This window comes from Solanum dulcamara, chromosome 1 (assembly GCF_947179165.1).
Source record: "Solanum dulcamara chromosome 1, daSolDulc1.2, whole genome shotgun sequence".
Lineage (NCBI taxonomy): Eukaryota > Viridiplantae > Streptophyta > Magnoliopsida > Solanales > Solanaceae > Solanum > Solanum dulcamara.
In genome coordinates, this window is record NC_077237.1 from 40,352,061 (window position 1) to 40,373,030 (window position 20,970).

The window sequence follows — 20,970 nt, forward strand, 5'->3', positions numbered from 1 at the left end:
GATTCCAAAAGATTTATTCTGATATAATCCAGGGTAACTTTCGAAAGGTACTTGACATGAGTCTCGTCTCAATTTTTAAATGATAGCTCATTCTGATTATTCCATTGAGTCTTAAATATGATTTAAATTGCATATAGTTTCTCACTACTCCACTCGTGGATGCCTCAATGCTTCCTTCACTGAGCCTGGGCCAGGATATGTTATTGTGCATACTTCTCTGCATTGTTCGCCGTGTCCCGACGTGAGGGGGAAGGTATGACATGTACATGGGGTTGTAAATGTTATGCCACGGAGTTATGCTATGCCATGTACATATATGTTTGTGATATGATATGATATGATATGATTTGATATGGCTATCTGATATGATATGATTTGTTACAGAGATATTCCCTACTCTGGTGTTATGCTGTGCCGTGGCGCCGATGATGGGAGGGCGACCACACTTTGTTCACTGAGTCCCATAATGGGGCCAGATATGACATATGTTTTTCTGCATACATTATCTGAGGTTTTGATCAGCATTTGATATCTCCGGACATTTTGCTCAGTTTTGTACATTCTATTGCGGTAATGACTTTACTTATTACAACCCATTATATGTGGTTTGATAAGCATTTGATATTTCTAGATATTTTGCTCATTTTTGCACTTTCTGCTCTGGAAATAACTTTACTTATTACAGTTCATGCTCTACATACTCGGTACATTTTCCGTACTGACCCCCTTTCTTCGGGGGCTGCGTTACATGCCCGCAGGTACAGACGATTGGTTTGCTGATCCGCTCGCTTAGGATATCCACCATGTTGGTCGACAGTGCTCCTTTGTCTGGAGCCCTATTTTGGTACTGACACTTTCTGTTGTATATATATATATACGTTGTTTAGGGGTACGGCGGGGCCCTGTCCCGTCATATGACTAGGATATCATTCCGTAGAGGTCTGTAGACATGAGATGTGGGTTTTGTATATATGTTTTGGGTTTTGTTTTGTGTTTTGTGATGGCCTATCGGCCTCGTGCATTATATCTGTTTAGAGATCCCTTCTAATCATTACCTATATTTATTTGATTAATGTACTAAGTGGGGCTAAGGGTACATATGGGTGCCCAACTCGGGCACCAATCATGGCCTACGGAGTTGGGTCGTGACAAGCACCTAGACGTTTTGGGGTATTATGCTAAGCCTATAAATACCTAAATCCTTCAAAATATCACTATTCCTTCTTATTTTCTCAAAATCACTATAAGACATCAAGGATTCTCTCCCAAATGGCCCTTCTTCTTCATCAAGCTAGGGTTCTAAGATTCAAGTTTCTTCTTCAAATTTCAGGTTTGATCTTCTTCATGATATGTGGGAATTCATCCATAGATCCTTTCCATCCATGGAGTCTCAAGATTTTCTCCTTAATTTGCAAGACCCCAAAAGTTGAAAAGTCTAACGAAAGGAAAATCTTGAGAGAATTTGGAATGACCCAGATCTAGGAGTCAGTCTACGACTTGTAGAGGCTATTACGAGTCATAAAGAAAACTCTTGGATGTGAATTAAAGATGGAAATTTGTCTAAGGCAAGTATGAGAGTATACGAGTCATCAAACGAATCGTGAAAGAGTCCATAACTTATATAATGGGGTCATAATATAGGTCTGATACCCCAAAAATATTCAACCCTCAAAACCACTTCTACGACTTGACATGACAAGTTGTAGAGAGGACTATGAATCATAAAGGTGAGTCGTATGCAAAGTTAGAGACTTTTTTTCATGGTTTTGGAGTACTTGTAGGAAAAATAAAGTCTACTTTTCATAGAGTTGAGAATGATTGTAGACACGACTCGTATAGAAAGTTTAGAGAATCGATATTTAGGACTTTTGCAGGGCTTGCAAGATGAGTCATTCCTATGACTTGTCACTAACTCTATGAATCGTAGAGTGCCCTTGTAAGGCTATCTGACTCACGTTATTATTAGCATTAGTATAGTGTTTTTCCTATAAATTAGTAATGTTTGTGGACGTTTGTAGGTCTAGATTCATTACGAAATTGGTCCTAAATACTCCTAAACCCTTTTTATTTTCTCATTATTCCCCCAAACAAGTTTAAGACTTCTCTCCCAAAGTTCATCAAGAGTTCATCAATATCATGAAGCTTTGGTTAGTGTTTCTTCAAGATCAAGCCTTTTTTCTCATATTCAAAGTTTCATTTTCAATCAAGGTATATAGAGATTGATCCATGGGTCCCTTTCACCCATGGAGTCCCAAGGTTTTCATTCAAAAATCTCATGAATTTTAATTGGGTTGTAACCATAATTTTGATGGATTGCATTGAGCTATTTCAATTATGTTTTTAATCATTATAGATTGTCATTATATATATATATATATATATGAATTACATGATTTCAAGTTAAATTATAATTGCCCATGCATGAAGCTATTTTCAATGATGATATTATGAAGCATGATCATGAAATTCGATGATTTCAAGTATTCTCATGATTTTTATCTAAATTAATTATGTATGTGAGTTTTACTCTAGATTCGAGTATGAATTCTGATCATGGATTACAAGTATGTTCAAGTTATGATTTTTATACAAGTTATGAAGAAAGGTGACATAGGGCCCTATGCGGTGACCTATGAACCTAATGACATAAATTATGCAAGTATGATATTGTAATGTTGAAATCCAATACTCACATTGCAATTATGTTATGAAAATGCGCTATTCTATGAATTATGAAGTTTATGAACAAGTTTATGATATATGTTAAATATGATTACTATGCTGTACTATGTATTCTGTGGGATTTGACTTAGCACCGAGCGAACTTGAGGTGGGGGCCCTATCAAAAGCCTAAGTAGCAACCTCTAGTCCCTTAAACTACTTGCCACCATAGGTTAATGAGTCAGTCCCTATAGTTAATAAGTATTTCAATGTATTTCTCGATGACTTTCCCGGTGTTCCTCCCAAAAAGGAAATTGATTTTGGCATAGATCTCCTTCCCAACACTCAACCTATTTCTATTCCTTCATATCATATGGCTCCGGTGGAACTTAATGAGTTGAAAGAGCAATTGATGGATTTATTGGATAAGGGCATTAAGGCCAAGTAAGTCACCATTGGGTGCTCTTATGTTGTTTGTTAGGAAGAAAGATGGGTCACTCCAAATGTGTATAGATTACTGGCATTTGAATAAGGCACCATAAAGAACAAGTATCCAATTTTGAGGATAGATAATTTATTTAACCAATTGCGAGTTACTTTTCAAGGTTTGATCTCCATTTTGGTTATCATCAACTATGGATAAGGGAGTGTGATATTCCTCAGATGGCCTTTCGAACAAGATATTTTCATTTTGAGTTTTTAGTAATGTAATTTAGGTTGACTAATGCTCCCACTCAAGAAAACTAAAAATGCATGAAAGGAACTATCCAACCTATGATCTTAAACTTGCGGCGGTTGTGTTTACTTTAAAATTTTGGTGTCATTATCTTTATGGGGAACATTTTGATGTGTTCACCGACATAAAAAGGTTGAAATATGTGTTTAGTCAAAGCAACTTGAACCTTAGGCAAAGGAGCTGGCTTGAACTGCTAAATAACTATGGTATGAGTGTGTTGTACCATCCAGGTAAGGTGAATGTTGTAGCCGATGCTCTTAGTCATTTTTCCATGGATAGTGTTTCACATGTTGAGGAAGGTAAGAAGGAGTTGGTAAAGGATGTCCATAGGTTGGCACACTTAGGCGTATGTTTGGTTGATTTCAATGACGGGGTGTTCTTTTGTATAATGGCTCTAAATCATCTCTTGTGGCTGATGTTAAGGACAAACAAGACCATGATTCCATTTTGGTTGAATTGAAGAAGTCGGTTACCAAAAAATCCATTAAGGCTTTCTCATAAATAAGAGATGGAGTACTACGTTACCAAGGTCGTTTGTGTGTTCCTAATGTTAATGGACTAAGGGAATCGATATTGGATAAGGCCTATAGTTCTCGGTATTCAATTCATTTAGGCTCTAACAAGATATATCGTGACTTGAGGGAAGTGTATTAATGGAATGGAATGAAGGAGCCATAGCATAGTTCGTGGCTAGGTGTCCTGATTTCCAATAAGTGAAAGTTGAACATCAAAAATTGAGAGGTTTAGCTTAAGACATTGAAATTCCTACTTGGAAGTGGGGAGATGTGAATATGGACTTTGTAATGGGTTTGCCTCATACTAGGAGGCAATATGATTTTATTTGGGTTGTTGTAGACTGAATGACTAAATCAACAAACTTCCTACTGGTTAAAACTTCCCATGGTGCCGAAGACTATGCTAAGTTATACATTTGTGAACTTGTAAACCTTCATGGTGTTCCTTTTTCTATTATATCGGATAGAGGTACTCAATTTATTTCTCATTTTTGGAAGTCATTTCAAAAAGGTCTTGGTACAAAATTTAAGTGAAGTACCGCTTTCCATCCTCAAACTGATAGACAAGTCAAAAGAACAATCCAAACTTTGGAGGACATGTTAAGGGTGTGTGTGATTGATTTTAAAGGAAGTTGGGAAGAGCATTTGACATTGATTGAGTTTACCTACATTAATTGTTATCACTCTAGCATCCAAATTGCTCATTTTGAAGCCTTATATGGAAGAAGATGTAGATCCCCGGTGGGATGGTTTGAAGTAGGTAAGATGTCATTGATTGGTCCCAATTTGGTAGCCGATGCAATGGAGAAAATAAGGCTCATAAGTAAAAGATTAAAGGCGGCTCAAAGTCGTCACAAGTCCTATTCAGACACTGAAAGAAGAGAGCTTGAATTTGATGTAGATGATTGGGTGCATTTAAATGTTTCACCCATGAAGGGTATAATGCATATCAGTAAGAAAGGGAAATCGAGTCTTAGATATGTCACCTTACAAAATGTTGAAGTGTATTGGCAAGGTGGCTTATGAGTTAGATTTTCCATATGAGTTGGCTATGGTTCATCCAGTATTTCATGTATCGATGTTGAGAAAGTTTGTGGGTGATCTAGATTCTATTGAATGGAAATTTTGAAAGTTGAAGAGAATTGGAATTATGAGGAGGTTTTGGCGAAAATCTTAGATCGGAAAGTGGAGAGGTTAAGGAATAAAGATGTTGCACCCGTCAAGGTGTTGTGGAGAAATCAACAAGTAGAAAGTGCTATGTGGGAAGCAGAAGCAGATATGATAAGTCATTATCCGTATCTCTTTCCTTCCATTAAAGCCTAAGGTACTAAGTTGTTTATGATCCAATAAATTAAACTCCTACATTTCAGTCTCGTATGTATTTCATATGCATGCATGTTCATGAAGTTGGTTTTAAAGTCATGATTTATGTTGAGATTGAAAATCCCATGGTTTATGCTTTTATATGTGTCATCGTATATATGTTGGGTTTCTAGTCCTCGTTTCATGTCATTTCTATGCTAAGTTAATCTCATTTGAGGACGAATGTTCCAACGGGGGAAATATTGTAACACCCCGAAAGTCAGAAAGTTGAAAGAAAGGAAAATTCAAGAGAATTTGGACTGACCCAAATCTATGAGTCAGTCTACGACTTGTTAGGATACTATGAGTCGTAAAGATGACTCATCGAAGTGAAATAAAAGATAGAAATTTGGCTAAGGAAAGTATGAGGGTATACGAGTCATCAAATGACTTGGGAAACAATCCATAGCTCATAGAATGGGGTCATAATGCAGGCCTGATACCCTACAAATATTCAACCCTCAGAACCTCTTCTATGACTTGACAAAATGAATCATAGAGAGGACTACGACTCATAAAGTTGAGTTGTATGCAAAGTCAGAGAATTGTTTCTGAGTACCTAGAGGACAAATGCGATTCATAGACTTGAGAATGAGTCATAGACACAACCTATATAGAAAGTTCAGAGACTCAATTTTCAGGACTTTTGAAAGGCATGCGGGACAAGTCATTCCTATGACTCATCGCTACCTCTACTAATTGTAGAGTGCCCTCATAGGTCTGTCCGACTCAAGTTTTAATGTGAGGTAGTTTAGTTTTTTTCCTATAATTTATTAATGTATGTGGACATTTTTAGGACTAGATTTATTACAAAATTGGTCCTAAATAATCCTAAACCCTTTTTATTTCCTCATTATTCCCCCAAACACGTCTAAGACTTCTCTCCCAAGGTTACTCTAGAGTTCATCATCTCCATCAAGCTTTGGTTAGGGTTTTTTCAAGATCAAGCCTTCTTTCTCAAATTCAAAATTTCATTTTCAGTCAAGGTATGTAGGGATTGATCCATGGGTCCCTTTCCCCCATGGAGTGCCAAGGTTTTCATTCAAACATATCATTAATTTCAATTGGGTTGTAACACTAACTTTGATGAATTGCATTGAGATATTTCAATTATGTTTTTAGTCATTATAGATGATCATTATAAGTATATTTCTACATGAATTACATGATTTCAAGTTAAATTACGATTGCCCATGCATGAAGCTATTTTCAATGATGATATTGTGAAGCATGATCATGAAGTTCAATGATTTCAAGTATTCTCATGATTTTTATCTAAATTAATTATGTATGTGTGTTTTACTCTAAATTTGACTATGATTTATGATCATGGATTACAAGTATGTTCAAGTTATAATTTTCATGAAAGTTATGTATAAAGGTGTTATACCCCACACTTTTATACCTTGAAAGGTTCTTTAGCTTCTTAGAAGTTACCATGTGAGCTGGATAATCTATAACGCTACCAAACAACTCTAAGGAAGAGAGAATGTGATACTTGATAGTAGGGAAGATTGGAAATATGTTTATAAGAATCCGGAAGAAGTTTGTTACATCCCATACTTTTGTACTTTGGAATGCTTCTTAAGTTTCTGAGAAAGCTCTTAAGTTTCTTAGAAGTTGTCATGTGAGTCGGATAATCGATAACGCTATCAAATAATCCTAAGAAACGGAGAAGGAGATACTCCATAAGAGAGAAGACTGGAAATAGGGTTATAAGGATTTGAAATGAGTTGGGGGGCAAAATAATAAGTCATGGGACTCGACTTACTTGCGTAAGCTACCAACTTAGATATCTTACGTACTTAAGCTACTTGAGTACACGTCGAGCTTAGGTAGCAAAGAATACATAGGCTCTTAAAGTGAGACGAGATTACGAACCCATAGAAGGAAAATAAGGAGACGACGCGCCTACGTGAAACAAGTAGGTGATGCACCTACTTGGATTAATTAGGTGACTCACATGCTTGGGGTGGACCCCATGCTGCCATGTGGCAGCATGTGAGTGGGCGCATGGATGAGGTGGCGCCCTAGGAGGCTGCCATGTGTCACCCCTATGGGCTGCCACATGTAACCTCTTAAGGACACATATATATACATGTTGTGATGACTATTAAGTCATTTTCATCCAAAAATCAGCAACAAAGAAGAGAAAAAAATGTGAGAAAAGAGAGAAGGCAGCCATGGATTTGGCCAATTTGAGGTAAGCCTCCGACTTTCATTTTGTGAATTAATTATTTAAGTTATCCCACAACTACATGAAGGTGTCTAACAGTATAAAATTACTATTTGGGGCAGCGAAAAGGGACGCGAATAGCCCATCAATTTTCAGCATGTTAAGAGAACTTTTGAGGCCAGTTTTAGCAAGTTCTAGCAAGGTATGGCTTGGATCTCTTCTCCCATATTTTAGTAAGGGTTTGGACAAGTTATGAAGGTATAAATACATATTGTAAACATTAAAATATACATGTTACGACTAAAGAACATTGCAGGTCATGTAGGGGCTGGTTTGAAACGATTTTAACGGGTTAAAGTTTGGCTAGAGTCGTTGTTATTGTGGTGTTGTGTTGAGCATTGTTTTTTAGTAATGAAGGGATTGAAAATGACTAAAAATGACTGTATATTCTTCTGGTTAAATCCACATGACACCTCGATTCGTGTGGTTAAAGGTTTTATGAAATAGAGATTAAAAACTCTATTTTGGTATCATAGTTTTAAGCGAGTTGTTTGGAGTTTGTGTTATGTAATGTTGAAGTGGTTTACTTGTATATATGCTGCTAATTGTTGTTTTTGATTGGCTGATAAGGTTTGGAGGTTAAAACGGAAGTTTGGATAGGGCAAGTTATAGGGGAGATGCTGCCCGATTTTCGCCAACTTCAAAACTAGTAATGAACTAGTCTAAGGGAATGGATAAGGGATTGGTTCCTATGGGTAATTGGTGGTAGAATTACAAGCTAGAAAGTCGAAGGTAACTAACCTTAGAATTACTTTCATATTAAATAGGTTCAAGAGACGATGAGGCAAACGTGTTAAGAGTAATCCGTAAGAGGTATGTAAAGCTAATGTTTCCTCCTTTTAGCATATTTTTGGCATAAGTATGTAAAGCTTATTCTTTCTCTTGGCATGTTTTGACATAAGTATGAAAATCTTATCTTTCTTTTGATGTGGTCTTTATGAAACAAATATATGAATTTTTTTATGGTTCCAAAGAAGTTCCTATTCCTAGAGCTACTAGGATGGCCAATTTCTTGATTTCCAAAGAACATTTTATTATGCTTTGATTCGAGTATATAATTCCAGAAGTTCCATTTTGATGTAATCCATAGTGACTTTCAAAAGGTACTTGATATGACTTTTGTCTTGATTTTGAATGATAACTTAATTTAATTATATCATTGAGCCCTATAATATATTTTGAAATATGCAAACGATTTCAGAAAGACTATTTTGGCATAGACCATCGTGACATCTAAAAGATATGCACTATGATTATCGATCAATTTCTCTTATATGACTTGGCATCGGAGTTACGCTATTGAGTCTCTAGAAATGTTTTGTATTTTATATTATATTTAGTTTCTCACTACTCCACTCGTGGATGCCTCAATGCATCTTTCACTGAGCCCAAGTTAAGTTGAGCACAACTTTTACCCTCAAATGGATGGTCAAGACAAATGTACCATTTAGACCTTGGAAGGCATGTTGAAGGCATGTGTTATTGTCTTTAAGGGTAATTTGGATGATCATTTGTCATTGATCGAGTTTGCATATAATAATAGCTATCATTCTAGCATTTAGATGGCCCCATTCGAAGCCTTACATGGTAGGAGGTGTAGGTCTCCTATTGGTTGGTTTAAAGTTAGTGAAGTTGCCTTGATAGGACCTAAGTTGGTACATAAGGCCATGGATAAGGTTTGATTTATTAGAGAAAGATTGAAGACTTCCTAAAGTCGACAAAAAACCTATTTAGAAGTGACGAGAAGGGAGATTGAATTTGAGGTCAATGATTGGGTTTACTTGAAAATCTCACCCATGATGGGTGTAATGCATTTTGGAAAGAAAGGGAAGCTTATTCCCTGATGTGTTGGGCCATATCAAATTTTGAGCCAGATTGGTAAGGTAGCATATAAGTTGGAGTTTCCCTAGGAATAGGCATTGGTGCATCCGGTGGTTCATGTGTCATTGCTGAAAAGGTGTGTAGGTGATCCTAACTCTATTGTGCCTGTTTGCATCATTGGTGTAAAAGAGAGTTTATCCTATGAGGAAGTACCGGTTGAAATACTAGGCTGGCATATTAGAAGGTTAAGGAAAAAGGAAGTAGCTTCTGTCAAAGTGTTGTAGAGGATCCAAGAGGTTGAGGATGCTACATGGGTGTCATGATCCAACCCCGTAGGCCGTGATGGGTGCCCGAACTAGACACTCCCATATACCCCTGTTAACTATAAGTAAATATGTCCCCTGTTTGAGTTATAATGTATCAACAGGAATGATAACATATAAGCTGACGAGGCCATCATAACATATAGGGCCGTCCCATAATAAAACCCGCGCAAGCCGACAAGGCTTCCATGATAAAGGGGACGACCCAAAACATCTGTCTTATAGGAAGAACTGCACATATATATATATACAACCCATATACATATATACATAATCCACATACATTTCCACCAATCTCTAAGAGTAAGAACAGTAACATAAGGCGGGACAGGGCCCCCGCCGTACCCGTAAATAGATAAATATATACATCAAGGGTTGGTACCAAAATCTAGGCTCCAGCACAATAGAGAGCTTCTTAATTGTTGAGTGGGACTTCTATGCTGGCGGATCCCGAAAGTGTGTACCTATACCTATGGGCATGAAATGTAGCCCCCTGAGAAAGAGGGTCAGTACGACATATGTATTGAGTATACAAAGCATAACTGGAAGAATATCTGAAATAGAGAGAGTTAGGGGGATAAACATGTTACTTAAGAAAACACTGTACTTGTACCTTATGGATCATGAAAACATGCATGCTCATATTATACAATATAGTCGGCCCTTTTAGGGACTCGGTGAATCATAACTGTAGGACCATCATAGGGCCCGAGGCCATCACATCATATCACATCATCATCACATATATATATATACGTACCCAGCCCTCTAGTGAGGGACTCGGTGAGTTGATCATGTCATTGCATTATCATGTCTTCATATAGTGTACCCGGCCCTTTGATAAGGGACTCGGTGGATAATGCAGTGAACTGCACATGATTACATACCTGGCCCTGGACTCGTTGAAGATGGGTTACAATATACATGACTAGATTAGTTGTTATGCCCCATACTTTTGTACATCGAAAAGCTTTCTTAAACTTCTTAACAGTTGCCATGTGACCCAGATTATCTATAATGTTATCAAATAACTCTAAGGAATAGAGGATGTGATGCGCCATAAGTGTGAAGGTTGGAAATAGGGTTATAAGGATTTGAAAAGGGTTGAAGGCTAAATAAGAAGTCGTAGGACTCAACTTACTCGCGTAAGATACCAACTTGGATGTCTTACATACTAGAGCTACTTGAGTACACGTCGAGCTTAAGTAGCAAGAATTATATAGGTTCTTAAAGTAAGACGAGATTACAAACCCACGGAAGAGGCGAAAGGATGTGTAGCACCTACTTTGAAGCAAGTAGGTGATGCACCTACTTGGACTAAGTAGGTGATGCACCTACTTGGACCAAGTAGGTGATGCACCTACTTGGACCAAGTAGGTGACTCACCTTCTTGGTGTGGACCCCACTGCCATGTGGCGGCATATGAGTGGCCGCATAGGCTGAAGTGGCATCCTAGAGGGCTTCCACATGTCACCCCTAAAGGGATTCCACGTGTCACCCTTTTAAAAAGGGTATATATACATGCAATTTGCTGAATATTTTCATTCTTCATCTTTAAGCTTGGAAAAAAATAGAAAAAACCATAGAATTAGAGAGGGAGAGCTATGGCCAAGCATGGCTACCAAGGTAAGCCTCGATTTCGCTCCATGACTTAATTGTTTAAGGTACCCTATGATTAAATAACAGTTTTTAACAATGTAAAATAACTATTTAGGGCATCAAAGAAGTGACGCGAACAGCCCGCAAATTTTCAGCATGGTAAGGAGCTTCCAAAGTTGATTTTTGGCAAGGTATGGCTTGATTCTCGTCTCCCACATTTTGGTAAATGTTTAAGAATGTTATGGATGTGTAAATATGAGTTGGAAACGTGAAAATATGTATGTTACAGCTGAAGGATATTGCAGGCCGTATAGGGGCTGTTTTGACGATATTCTAATGGGTTAAAGTTTGGCTAGTGTCGCTGTTATTGTGGTGTTGTATTGGGAGTTGTTTTGTAGAGTTGCCAGTCTGAAAACATGTCTAACTATAGATATAAGTGATTCTGGTTTCAGCCACATCACATCCTGTTTTGTGTGGTTGAGATTTTACTAAATAAAGATTGAAAACGTATTTTGGAGTCGTAGTTTGAGCGGGCTGTTTGGGAATTGTTTTGTGTAATGTTGAAGTGGTGCAATTTTGTATTGGATGCTAGTTTTTTTGGTTAATATGTTTGCTAAGGTTTGGAGGTTAATTGGAAGTTCGGATAGGGCGAGTTATAGAGGAGATGCTGCCCGAATTCCGTTAACTTCTTAACTAACTTATAGTCTAGTCTAGAAAGGCGAATAAGGAATTGATTCCTATGGGTACTTGGTTGTAGATTTAGAAGCTGGAAATTTAAAGGTTATTAATATTAGTATTACCTTCGTGTTAAATAGGTTCAGAGGACGACGAGATAAGCCGAGTTAAAATCAATCGATAAGAGGTATGTAAAGCTATCTCTCTTTTCTTTTTGCATATCTTAGCCATAAGTGGTTTGTATATGAAAGGTGGGTATAATTTCATTCATAAAGCTCTGAGTATGATTCATAACTCTTACCCACTTTTTGATGTTAGAACTCCCGCAATAATTGAGTTATTGCCTCTCAAGTCTTCTATATGATAGGAAGTAGTAAGTATGTAAAGCCTATCCTTTCTCTTCTTTGGCATGTCCTAGATATAAGTAAAAGATGATATGATTGCTGAGGTTATTCCATTCCTAAGTGTCTCTTATTCACTTTTGGATATCAAACTTTTATAATAGTTGAACTAATTTTCTTGAACCTTCTATATGTTAAGGAAATAATGAGTATACGGGCTCCTAGTCTTAAGGACTGTATGAAAACACATGCTCATGAGTCCTTAGCCATCTGGCCTTACTTTAATACATGGCTAGGGTCCCGAGATTCTAATTGATATAGCCCCTAATGGCAATTAAAGGGCACTTGAGATGACTACAGTACTACTCTAGTGCTCAGACGATAGCTTAGTCTTCTTATACTGTCGAGTCTCTAATAATGATTCAAATTGCATATAGTTACTCACTACTCCATTAGTGAATACTGTAAGACTTCTTTCACCGAGTCCTGAGCCGGGTATGTAATCATGCATAGTTTACTGCACTGACTCACTGAGTCCCTCACTAGAGGTTCAGGTACGTATGTATATATATGATGATGTGGTGTGATAAGGTGATGATAGGACCGGGCCCTATGATGGTCCTACAAATATATGATTCACCGAGTGCCTGAAAGGGACGACTATATTATATGGTATGAGCATGCATACTTTGATGATTCCGTAGGTACAAGTACAGTGGTTTCTTAAATAACATAGTTATATCCTAAGCCTTATCGTAGATGTGCTCTCATTTATACTACGTTATGCTTTATATACTCAGTACATATGTTGTACTAACCCCCTTTTTTCTTTGGGGGGCTTCATTTTATGCCCGCAGGTACAAACACACGTGTTGGGGATCCACCAGCTTAGGACTCCATCCAGCAAGCTTGGGAAGAGGTCTATTATGTCGGAGCCGAGCTTTTGTCACTGAACCACTGTTGTACGTACTTGTCTATTTAGGGGTATGGCGGGGGCCCTTTCCTGCCATATGTTACCATTGATATTTTTAGAGGTTTGTAGACATATGTATGTAGGTTGGTTACAAGATCGTTGCAGCTGGGACTATACGGTGTATTGTAAATATTAGTATGTTATGGCAGCCTTGTTGGCTTGCGTACCCTTTCCTAATATAATGCAAATGAAAGACGTGACATGTGTATGAAAATATAATCACCCACCGGGGTTCTTATGTGCAATCCTTATATTTAATGGGTTCTTGTATACAATCCTTATATTTGATAGTTATGTGTATAGGGGTCCGGGTCAAATCCCAGTCGCGGCCTATGGGGTTGTGTCGTGATAGTAGTGGTATCAGAGCAGTTCATCCTTGGAGTATCTATAGATCGTATCTAGTAGAGTTTTGTTTATCGGTGTGTTGTGCACCATATCTATAAACAGAAGGCTATCGAACATTTAGGATGTTACTTTCTTTCATATCTAAGATCGTGCGATAGGGCTGAGTCATAGGAAATGAAATTCCTCATACTAACCTGTGATTTTAGCAAAAGGACAACATCAATAGAAGAAAGTGACTGACGATATTAGAAGTTACAAAGCACGCAAGTAAGCAAAGGCACGAAAGATATATGTCGGTGAGGTGTTGAATTACGATTGACATGTAAAGCTAGAAATTTTAAGAAAAAGTACACAGGAAAGTGTAACAGGTGCAGTTTGAGTTGGACATACGAGGTAAGTCCATCATTTTATACTGTTATTGATATTGGGCACCCTGTGTAGCTGTGATATGATATGATATGAATATATGTGTTGGACCTAGGCATTGTTGGCATTTTCTGCATGCAGGTGTTGAGATAATAAGAAATATAAAGGAAACTCTGCCCAAATTTTCCTAGAAATAAAAGGAGAATAAGATACAAGGTTGTAGTATGCCTTGTCTATAATAGGAATGAGATTTGACTAAACTATGAGTATGGCTAACCTTGAGAAATAAGTTAATAACCGAAGTGATGGTAATAGTAATGAGGAGGTCAATATTGGCATGGAAAAAGAATTTGGAAAAGACTGGTGAGGCTAAGGGATGATTTAGACAAAGGTTAACTGCTTTACCTCACCGAGTATAATTAACCCATAGTAAGAATAATGAAGACAGTTAAGAAGTGTTATACTATGAGATTGAATGTGAACAGGATGTCATGTGAATATAACAAGGATCGTTATGAGAATAAGTAAATCCTAGTAAGGAAATAACTAAAGGATATGATGTGGTTTGTCGAAAACAGAAAAGCAAGCAGAGAATGAATAAGAAAACTTACATAGACTCATAAGGAAGGTTCAAAATAAAAGGTCAAGCGGTAACGAAAGTAAAAGTGAGTAACAAGACAGGATGAATGCCAGAAATGACTGGTATGCTAAGAAGAAGTAGAGGTAGACAGAAGATGTTGTTTTATAAAAAAACGAGAAATGAAAGGACTACTGAAGGAAGCACTCAAGATAGACGTAATTACTTAAGTATGAGTATCGTACACAAAGGGAAATAGACATTTACGAACTGAAGGTATAGTACGATGAAAAGGTGATAAGACAAGACTGCTATTAAAACCAAGTTTCTATGATTCTAAGTGAGATTAGAAGATACCATCGGGTATACGATAAGGATGAAAGGCATGAGGCCTAGAAGGGTACTGCGTGCAAATAATCTCACCTCGAAATAGGGAAATCCTTAGGGGACAAAGACAGTAGACAGGAGGAATAAGTGGTGCAATATGCATCCCTCATAAAGAAAGAGATGATATAGGTTGGGACAAAAATATTACTTCAAGAAAATTTTGGACACTAATCATCGGAATATAAGTGCTGCCTAAGTAGGATTGAAGCGACTACAAGTATTAACTGACTATTGACCAGAATACATAGAATGTGCCTTTGGATAAATTTCTACATCAATTACATTACTCGAGTACTAATCATCAGATAAGATTTTATATGATATATCGATAATTTGGAGCACCTCATGATTGTATTAGGTTTTCATACATGAGTAACCTAAAGTATAGGTGAGATAAAGGAAGATACAGATATAGCGCAGTATACTAAATATGTTGGAAAAGACTCATATGCATTTGGAAAGTTAGAAATAAATAGACAATAATATAGATACACCCTAAAGAGGGGGAAGTGGATATGAAAAATACAAGCGTGAGATAAAACCAACCGACACTACAATGTGTTAATGTGAACACTTAAACTTTAAGTGAGACCCCATGCTGGAATGAGTTAACAAGATCTAAAGGCTAGAAATAAATGGATAGAAGCCATGATATCTGAGATAGTGCTGGGAATTATTGGCAAAGACCTCTAATAGTATGACACCGTAGAACGGGTGCATATAAAAGAGATGAATATGGCAAAAAGAATAATAATGGGTAACGTAAAGTTATTCTAAAGGATAGCAAGGCTATACAAGACTAAAGGTTGGGATGTCGGCAATGGAGTTATTGGCTATTGATATTGTGACATACAATTAGCACAAGACAAAGGAGAATAAATCCCACCTATGGTAGAAGTAAGAAGACTTAAGGATAAGTAAAGGAAGCAAGACAAGGGTGACAAAATAGACTGCGAGTGCCTGTCAATACAATGGCATATGTGGAGCAGAGTAAGCCAAGAGTAGGGGAGACTATGAGTGGAATTAAACGCACTTGGTGCGAATTGTACAAGAATAGTTATGCAACCTATGAATATTGGTATGCAAAGAGTGAGATCAAGTGATTACTCGATGAAGATAATAAGGAGTCAGTAATAGCAAGGTGATTGCCATAGTTCTAATGCATTAAAGAAAAGTATAAGGTGGTTTGAGGCAAAACTATTAAGATATAATCAGTATTAAGTATGAAAGCCATAGTGGATCCTAACATCAACTGAAGGAGGTAAGGGACTAATATGGCGATATTAAGACATCTTTTGAACTACTATAAGCACCTACACATGCTCGTGTAAAGATTATAATATGATGTGTGGTAAGAGAACTGGAAAGAAGGTCTGAGTAAAAACACAATAGAACATGCCTAGAGTGTTACAAGTTGGGCTAAGAGAATTATAAAATGGGTTAAGTAAGACGATCAGAATTAGCTGGTTGCTAAAAGCTGGTGAACTTGTATGCCAAATCTTTTTCAAAATTATACTAGTGGATGATAGACAGCGCACAGAAAAGCTATGTATAATTATTATATGGGGGAAATCCCAGCGTTATTTGATAGCCAACCCTAAGGATTTAGCTTAGGAGCTACAAAGCAGAATGACAATTAAAGCCTTTTTAAAAGAAAGCGAGAGATAATACATGGGGGCTGATGATTCTAGAATATGGACTTCATTATAAACTTACTTCATGCATTATGGAAGAATGATTCCATATGGGCTATTGTGGATAGGCTGATAGGAATCAACCCACTTCCTTCCAGTTAGGACCATATATTCAGCCAAGGACTATTCGAGACTATATAACAAGGAAATAGTAAAACTTCGCGGGATCCCCACAGCTATGATCTCAAACAGAGATGCCCAATCTACAGCTAACTTCTAGGGATCATTCCAAGAAGGAATTGGGAACTTAGGTAATCTTAGCACAACCTTTCACCCTCAGACTAATGGACAGGCCAAGCACACTATACAAATACTAGAAAATATGTTGTGGTCCTGCATTATTAACTTCATAAGTAGCTGGAGTGATTACCTATCACTTATTGAAGTTTCTTATAATAGCATCCATATGGAACCATAGAAAGCTTTGTGTAGCAGAAGGTGCAGAGCACCTACTGGTGGGTTTAAGGTTGATGAAGGTCCACTGATGGGCCCAGATATAAGCCAACAAGCTATTGATAAAGTGAAACCCATTCAGGAGAAATTAGTAGCAGCCCAAATTCGACAAAAGTCATACTCAAATAATCAACGTCAACCTTTCGAGTCTAAAGTTGGGGGTTGGGTCTTTGTGAAAGCGTCACCAATGAAAAGTGTAACGGGATACGACAAGAAAGGGAAACGTAGCCTGAGATATGTTGGTCCTTACCAGATCATTTGTAGGATAGGCAGAGCTTCCTATGAGTTGTACCTACCGTCGGATGTGGAAGCGGTACACCAGTCCCTCATGTGTCAAGATTTCGCAAAGGTATAAGTGACCCTTCCAAAATATTTCCAGTAGATGAGATCCACATAAAAAGGAGTCATCCTATAAGGAGAAACCTATCACCATCATGGGTCGGCAGATTAGAAGGTGGCGAACTAGGGATGTGACTCCCATCAAAGTGTTATGGAAAAATAAGAATGGAAAAGAGATGACTTGGGAAGCTGAAAGGGAGATAGAGAAGAGATATCTGTACGTGTTCCCTATGCCTACAGGAAGTCTAAACTCCTAGATTAGTTGAGTTAATGAATAAAAGGACTATGGATAACAACTATTATGAAGAATTCCTAAAGTCCTCACAAGACCTTATGAGACTAGTTAACATTCGAGGACGAATGTTCTAAAGGGGGAAGGATATTATGCCCCGTACTTTTGTACGTCAAAAAATTTTCTTAAACATTTTAACAGTTGCCACGTGACCTAGATTATCTATAATGTTATCAAATAACTATTAGGAATGGAGGATGTGATACGCCATAAGTGTGAAGGTTGGAAATAGGGTTATAAGGATTAAAAAGGGGTTGAAGGCTAAATAATAAGTTGTAGGACTTGACTTACTCACGTAATCTACCAACTTGGATGTCTTACATACTAGAGCTACTTGAGTACACATCGAGCTTAAGTATCAAGGATTACATAGGTTCTTAAAGTAAGATGAGATTATGAACTCACGGAAGAGGCGGAAAGAGGTATAGCACCTACTTTGAAGAAAGTAGGTAATGCACCTACTTGGACTAAGTAGGTGATTCACCTACTTGGACCAAGTAGGTGACTCACCTTCTTAGGGTGGACCCCACTGCTATGTGGCAGCATGTGAGTGGCCGCATGGGCTGAGATGGCGCCCTAGGGGGCTGCCACGTGTTACTCCTAAAGGGATGCCATGCGTAACCCTCTTAAAAAGGGTATATATACATGTAAGTTGCTGAATATTTTCATTCTTCATCTTTAAGCTTGGAAAAAAATAGAGAAAACCCTAGAACTAGAGAGGGAGAGCTACGGCCAAGCATGACTGCCGAGGTAAGCCATGATTTTTCTCCGTGAATTAATTATTTAAGGTATATTACGGTTAAATAATGGTGTTTAAAAATGTAAAATAACTATTTGGAGCAGCAAAGAAGTGACGCAAACAGCCCGCAAACTTTAAGCATGTTAAGGAGCTTCCGAAGTTGATTTTTGGCAAGGTATGGCTTGATTCTCTTCTCCCATATTTTGGTAAATATTTAAGAATGTTATGAATGTGTAAATATGAGTTGGAAACATGAAAATATGTACGTTACATCTGAAGGATATTGCAGGTTGTATAGGGGCTGTTTTGACGATATTCTAATGGGTTAAAGTTTGGCTAGTGTCGCTGTTATTGTGGTATCATATTGGGAGTTTTTTTGTAGTGTTGCAGGTATGAAAACATGTATAACTATAGGTATAAGTGATACTGGTTTCATCCACATCACATCCCATTTCGTGTCGTTGAGATTTTACTAAATAAAGATTGAAAACCGTATTTTGGAGTCGTAGTTTGAGCGGGCTGTTTGGGACTTGTTTTGTGTAATGTTGAAGTGGTGTAATTGTGTATTGGCTGCTAGTTTTTTTTTTAATATGGCTTCTAAGGTTTGGAGATTAATTCAAAGTTCGGATAGGGCGAGTTGTAGAGGAGATGTTGCCTGAATTCCGTTAACTTCTTAACTAACTTATAGACTAGTCGAGACTAGTCGAGAAAGGCGAATAAGGAATTGATTACTATGGGTGCTTGGTTGTGGATTTAGAAGCTGGAAAGTTAAAGGTTATTAATATTAGTATTACCTTCATGTTAAATAGGTTCATAGGACGACGAGACAAGTCGGGTTAAAAGCAATTGATAAGCGGTATGTAAAGCTATCTCTCTTTTCTTTTGGCATGTCTTAGACATAAGTGGTTTGTATATTAAAGGTGGGTATAATTTCATTCATAAAGCTCTGATTATGATTCATAACTCTTACCCACTTTTTGATGTTAGAACTCCCACAATAATTGAGTTATTGCCTCTCAAGTCTTCTATATGATAGGAAGTAGTAAGTATGTAAAGCCTATCCTTTCTCTTCTTTGGCATGTCCTAGATATAAGTAAAAGATGATACGATTGCTGAGGTTATTCCATTTCTAAGTGTCTCTTATTCACTTTTGGATATCGAACTTTTATAATAGTTGAACTAATTTCCTTGAACCTTCTATATGTTAAGGAAATAATGAGTATACAGGCTCCTAGTCTTAAGGAGTGTATGAAAACACGTGCTCCTAAGTCCTTAGGCATCTGGACTTACTTTAATACATGGCTAGGTTCCTCGAGATTCTAATTGATATAGCTCCTAATGACAGTTAAAGGTCACTTAAGATGACTATATTACTACTCTAGTCCTCAGACGACAGCTTAGTCTTCTTATACTATCGAGTCTCTAATAATGATTCAAATTGCATATAGTTACTCACTATTCCACTCGTGAATATGGTAACACTTCTTTCACTGAGTCCCGATCCGGGTATGTAATCATGCACAATTCACTGCATTGACTCACCGAGTCCCTTACTAAAGGGTCGGGTACATATGTATATATATGATGATATGGTGTGGTAAGATAATAATGGCACCGGGCTCTGTGATGGTCCTATAGATATATGATTCACCGAGTGCCTGAAAGGGTCGGCTATATTGTACGGTATGAGCATACATACTTTGATAATTTTGCAGGTACAGGTACAGTGGTTTCTTAAATAACATACTTATATCCTAAGCCTTATCGCAGATGTGCTCTCATTTATACTATGTTATACTTTAGATACTCAGTACATATGTCGTACTGACCTCCCTTTTCTTTGGGGGGCTTCATTTCATACCCGCAGGTACAGACATACGTGTTGGGGATCCACCAGCTTAGGATTCCACCTAGTAAGCTTGGGAAGAGCTCTATTGTGTCGGAGCCAAGCTTTTGTCACTGAACCACTATTGTACATACTTGTCTATTCAGGGGTATGGCGGGGGCCCTTTCCCGCTATATGTTACCATTGATATTCTTAGAGGTTTGTAGACATATGTATGTGGGTTGGTTACAAGATCATTGCAGCTGGGACTATACGGTGTAGTGTAAATGTTAGTATGTTATGGCAGCCTTGTTGGCTTGCATGCCCTTTCCTAATACGATGCAAATAAAAGATGCGACATATGTATGAAAATATAATCACCCACCGGGGTTCTTGTGTGCAATCCTTATATTTGATGGGTTCTTATGTACAATCCTTATATTTGATAGTTATGTGTATAGGGGTCCAGGTCAAATCCCATTCGTGGCCTATGGGGTTAGGTCGTGATAGTAGTGACTAACTATATGTAATTTAAAACGTTGTCAAAGACTTACTAAAGTAATAAAGATGAATTGTCATTTGAAAATTATAACGATAGTAATATCAATCATCACTCAATTATCACTATTGATCATATCAAAAGAGCCTTAGAAATTATAGGCATGAATCAAGACGATACAAAATAACTTATAAAAGCCAAGGACATTAACT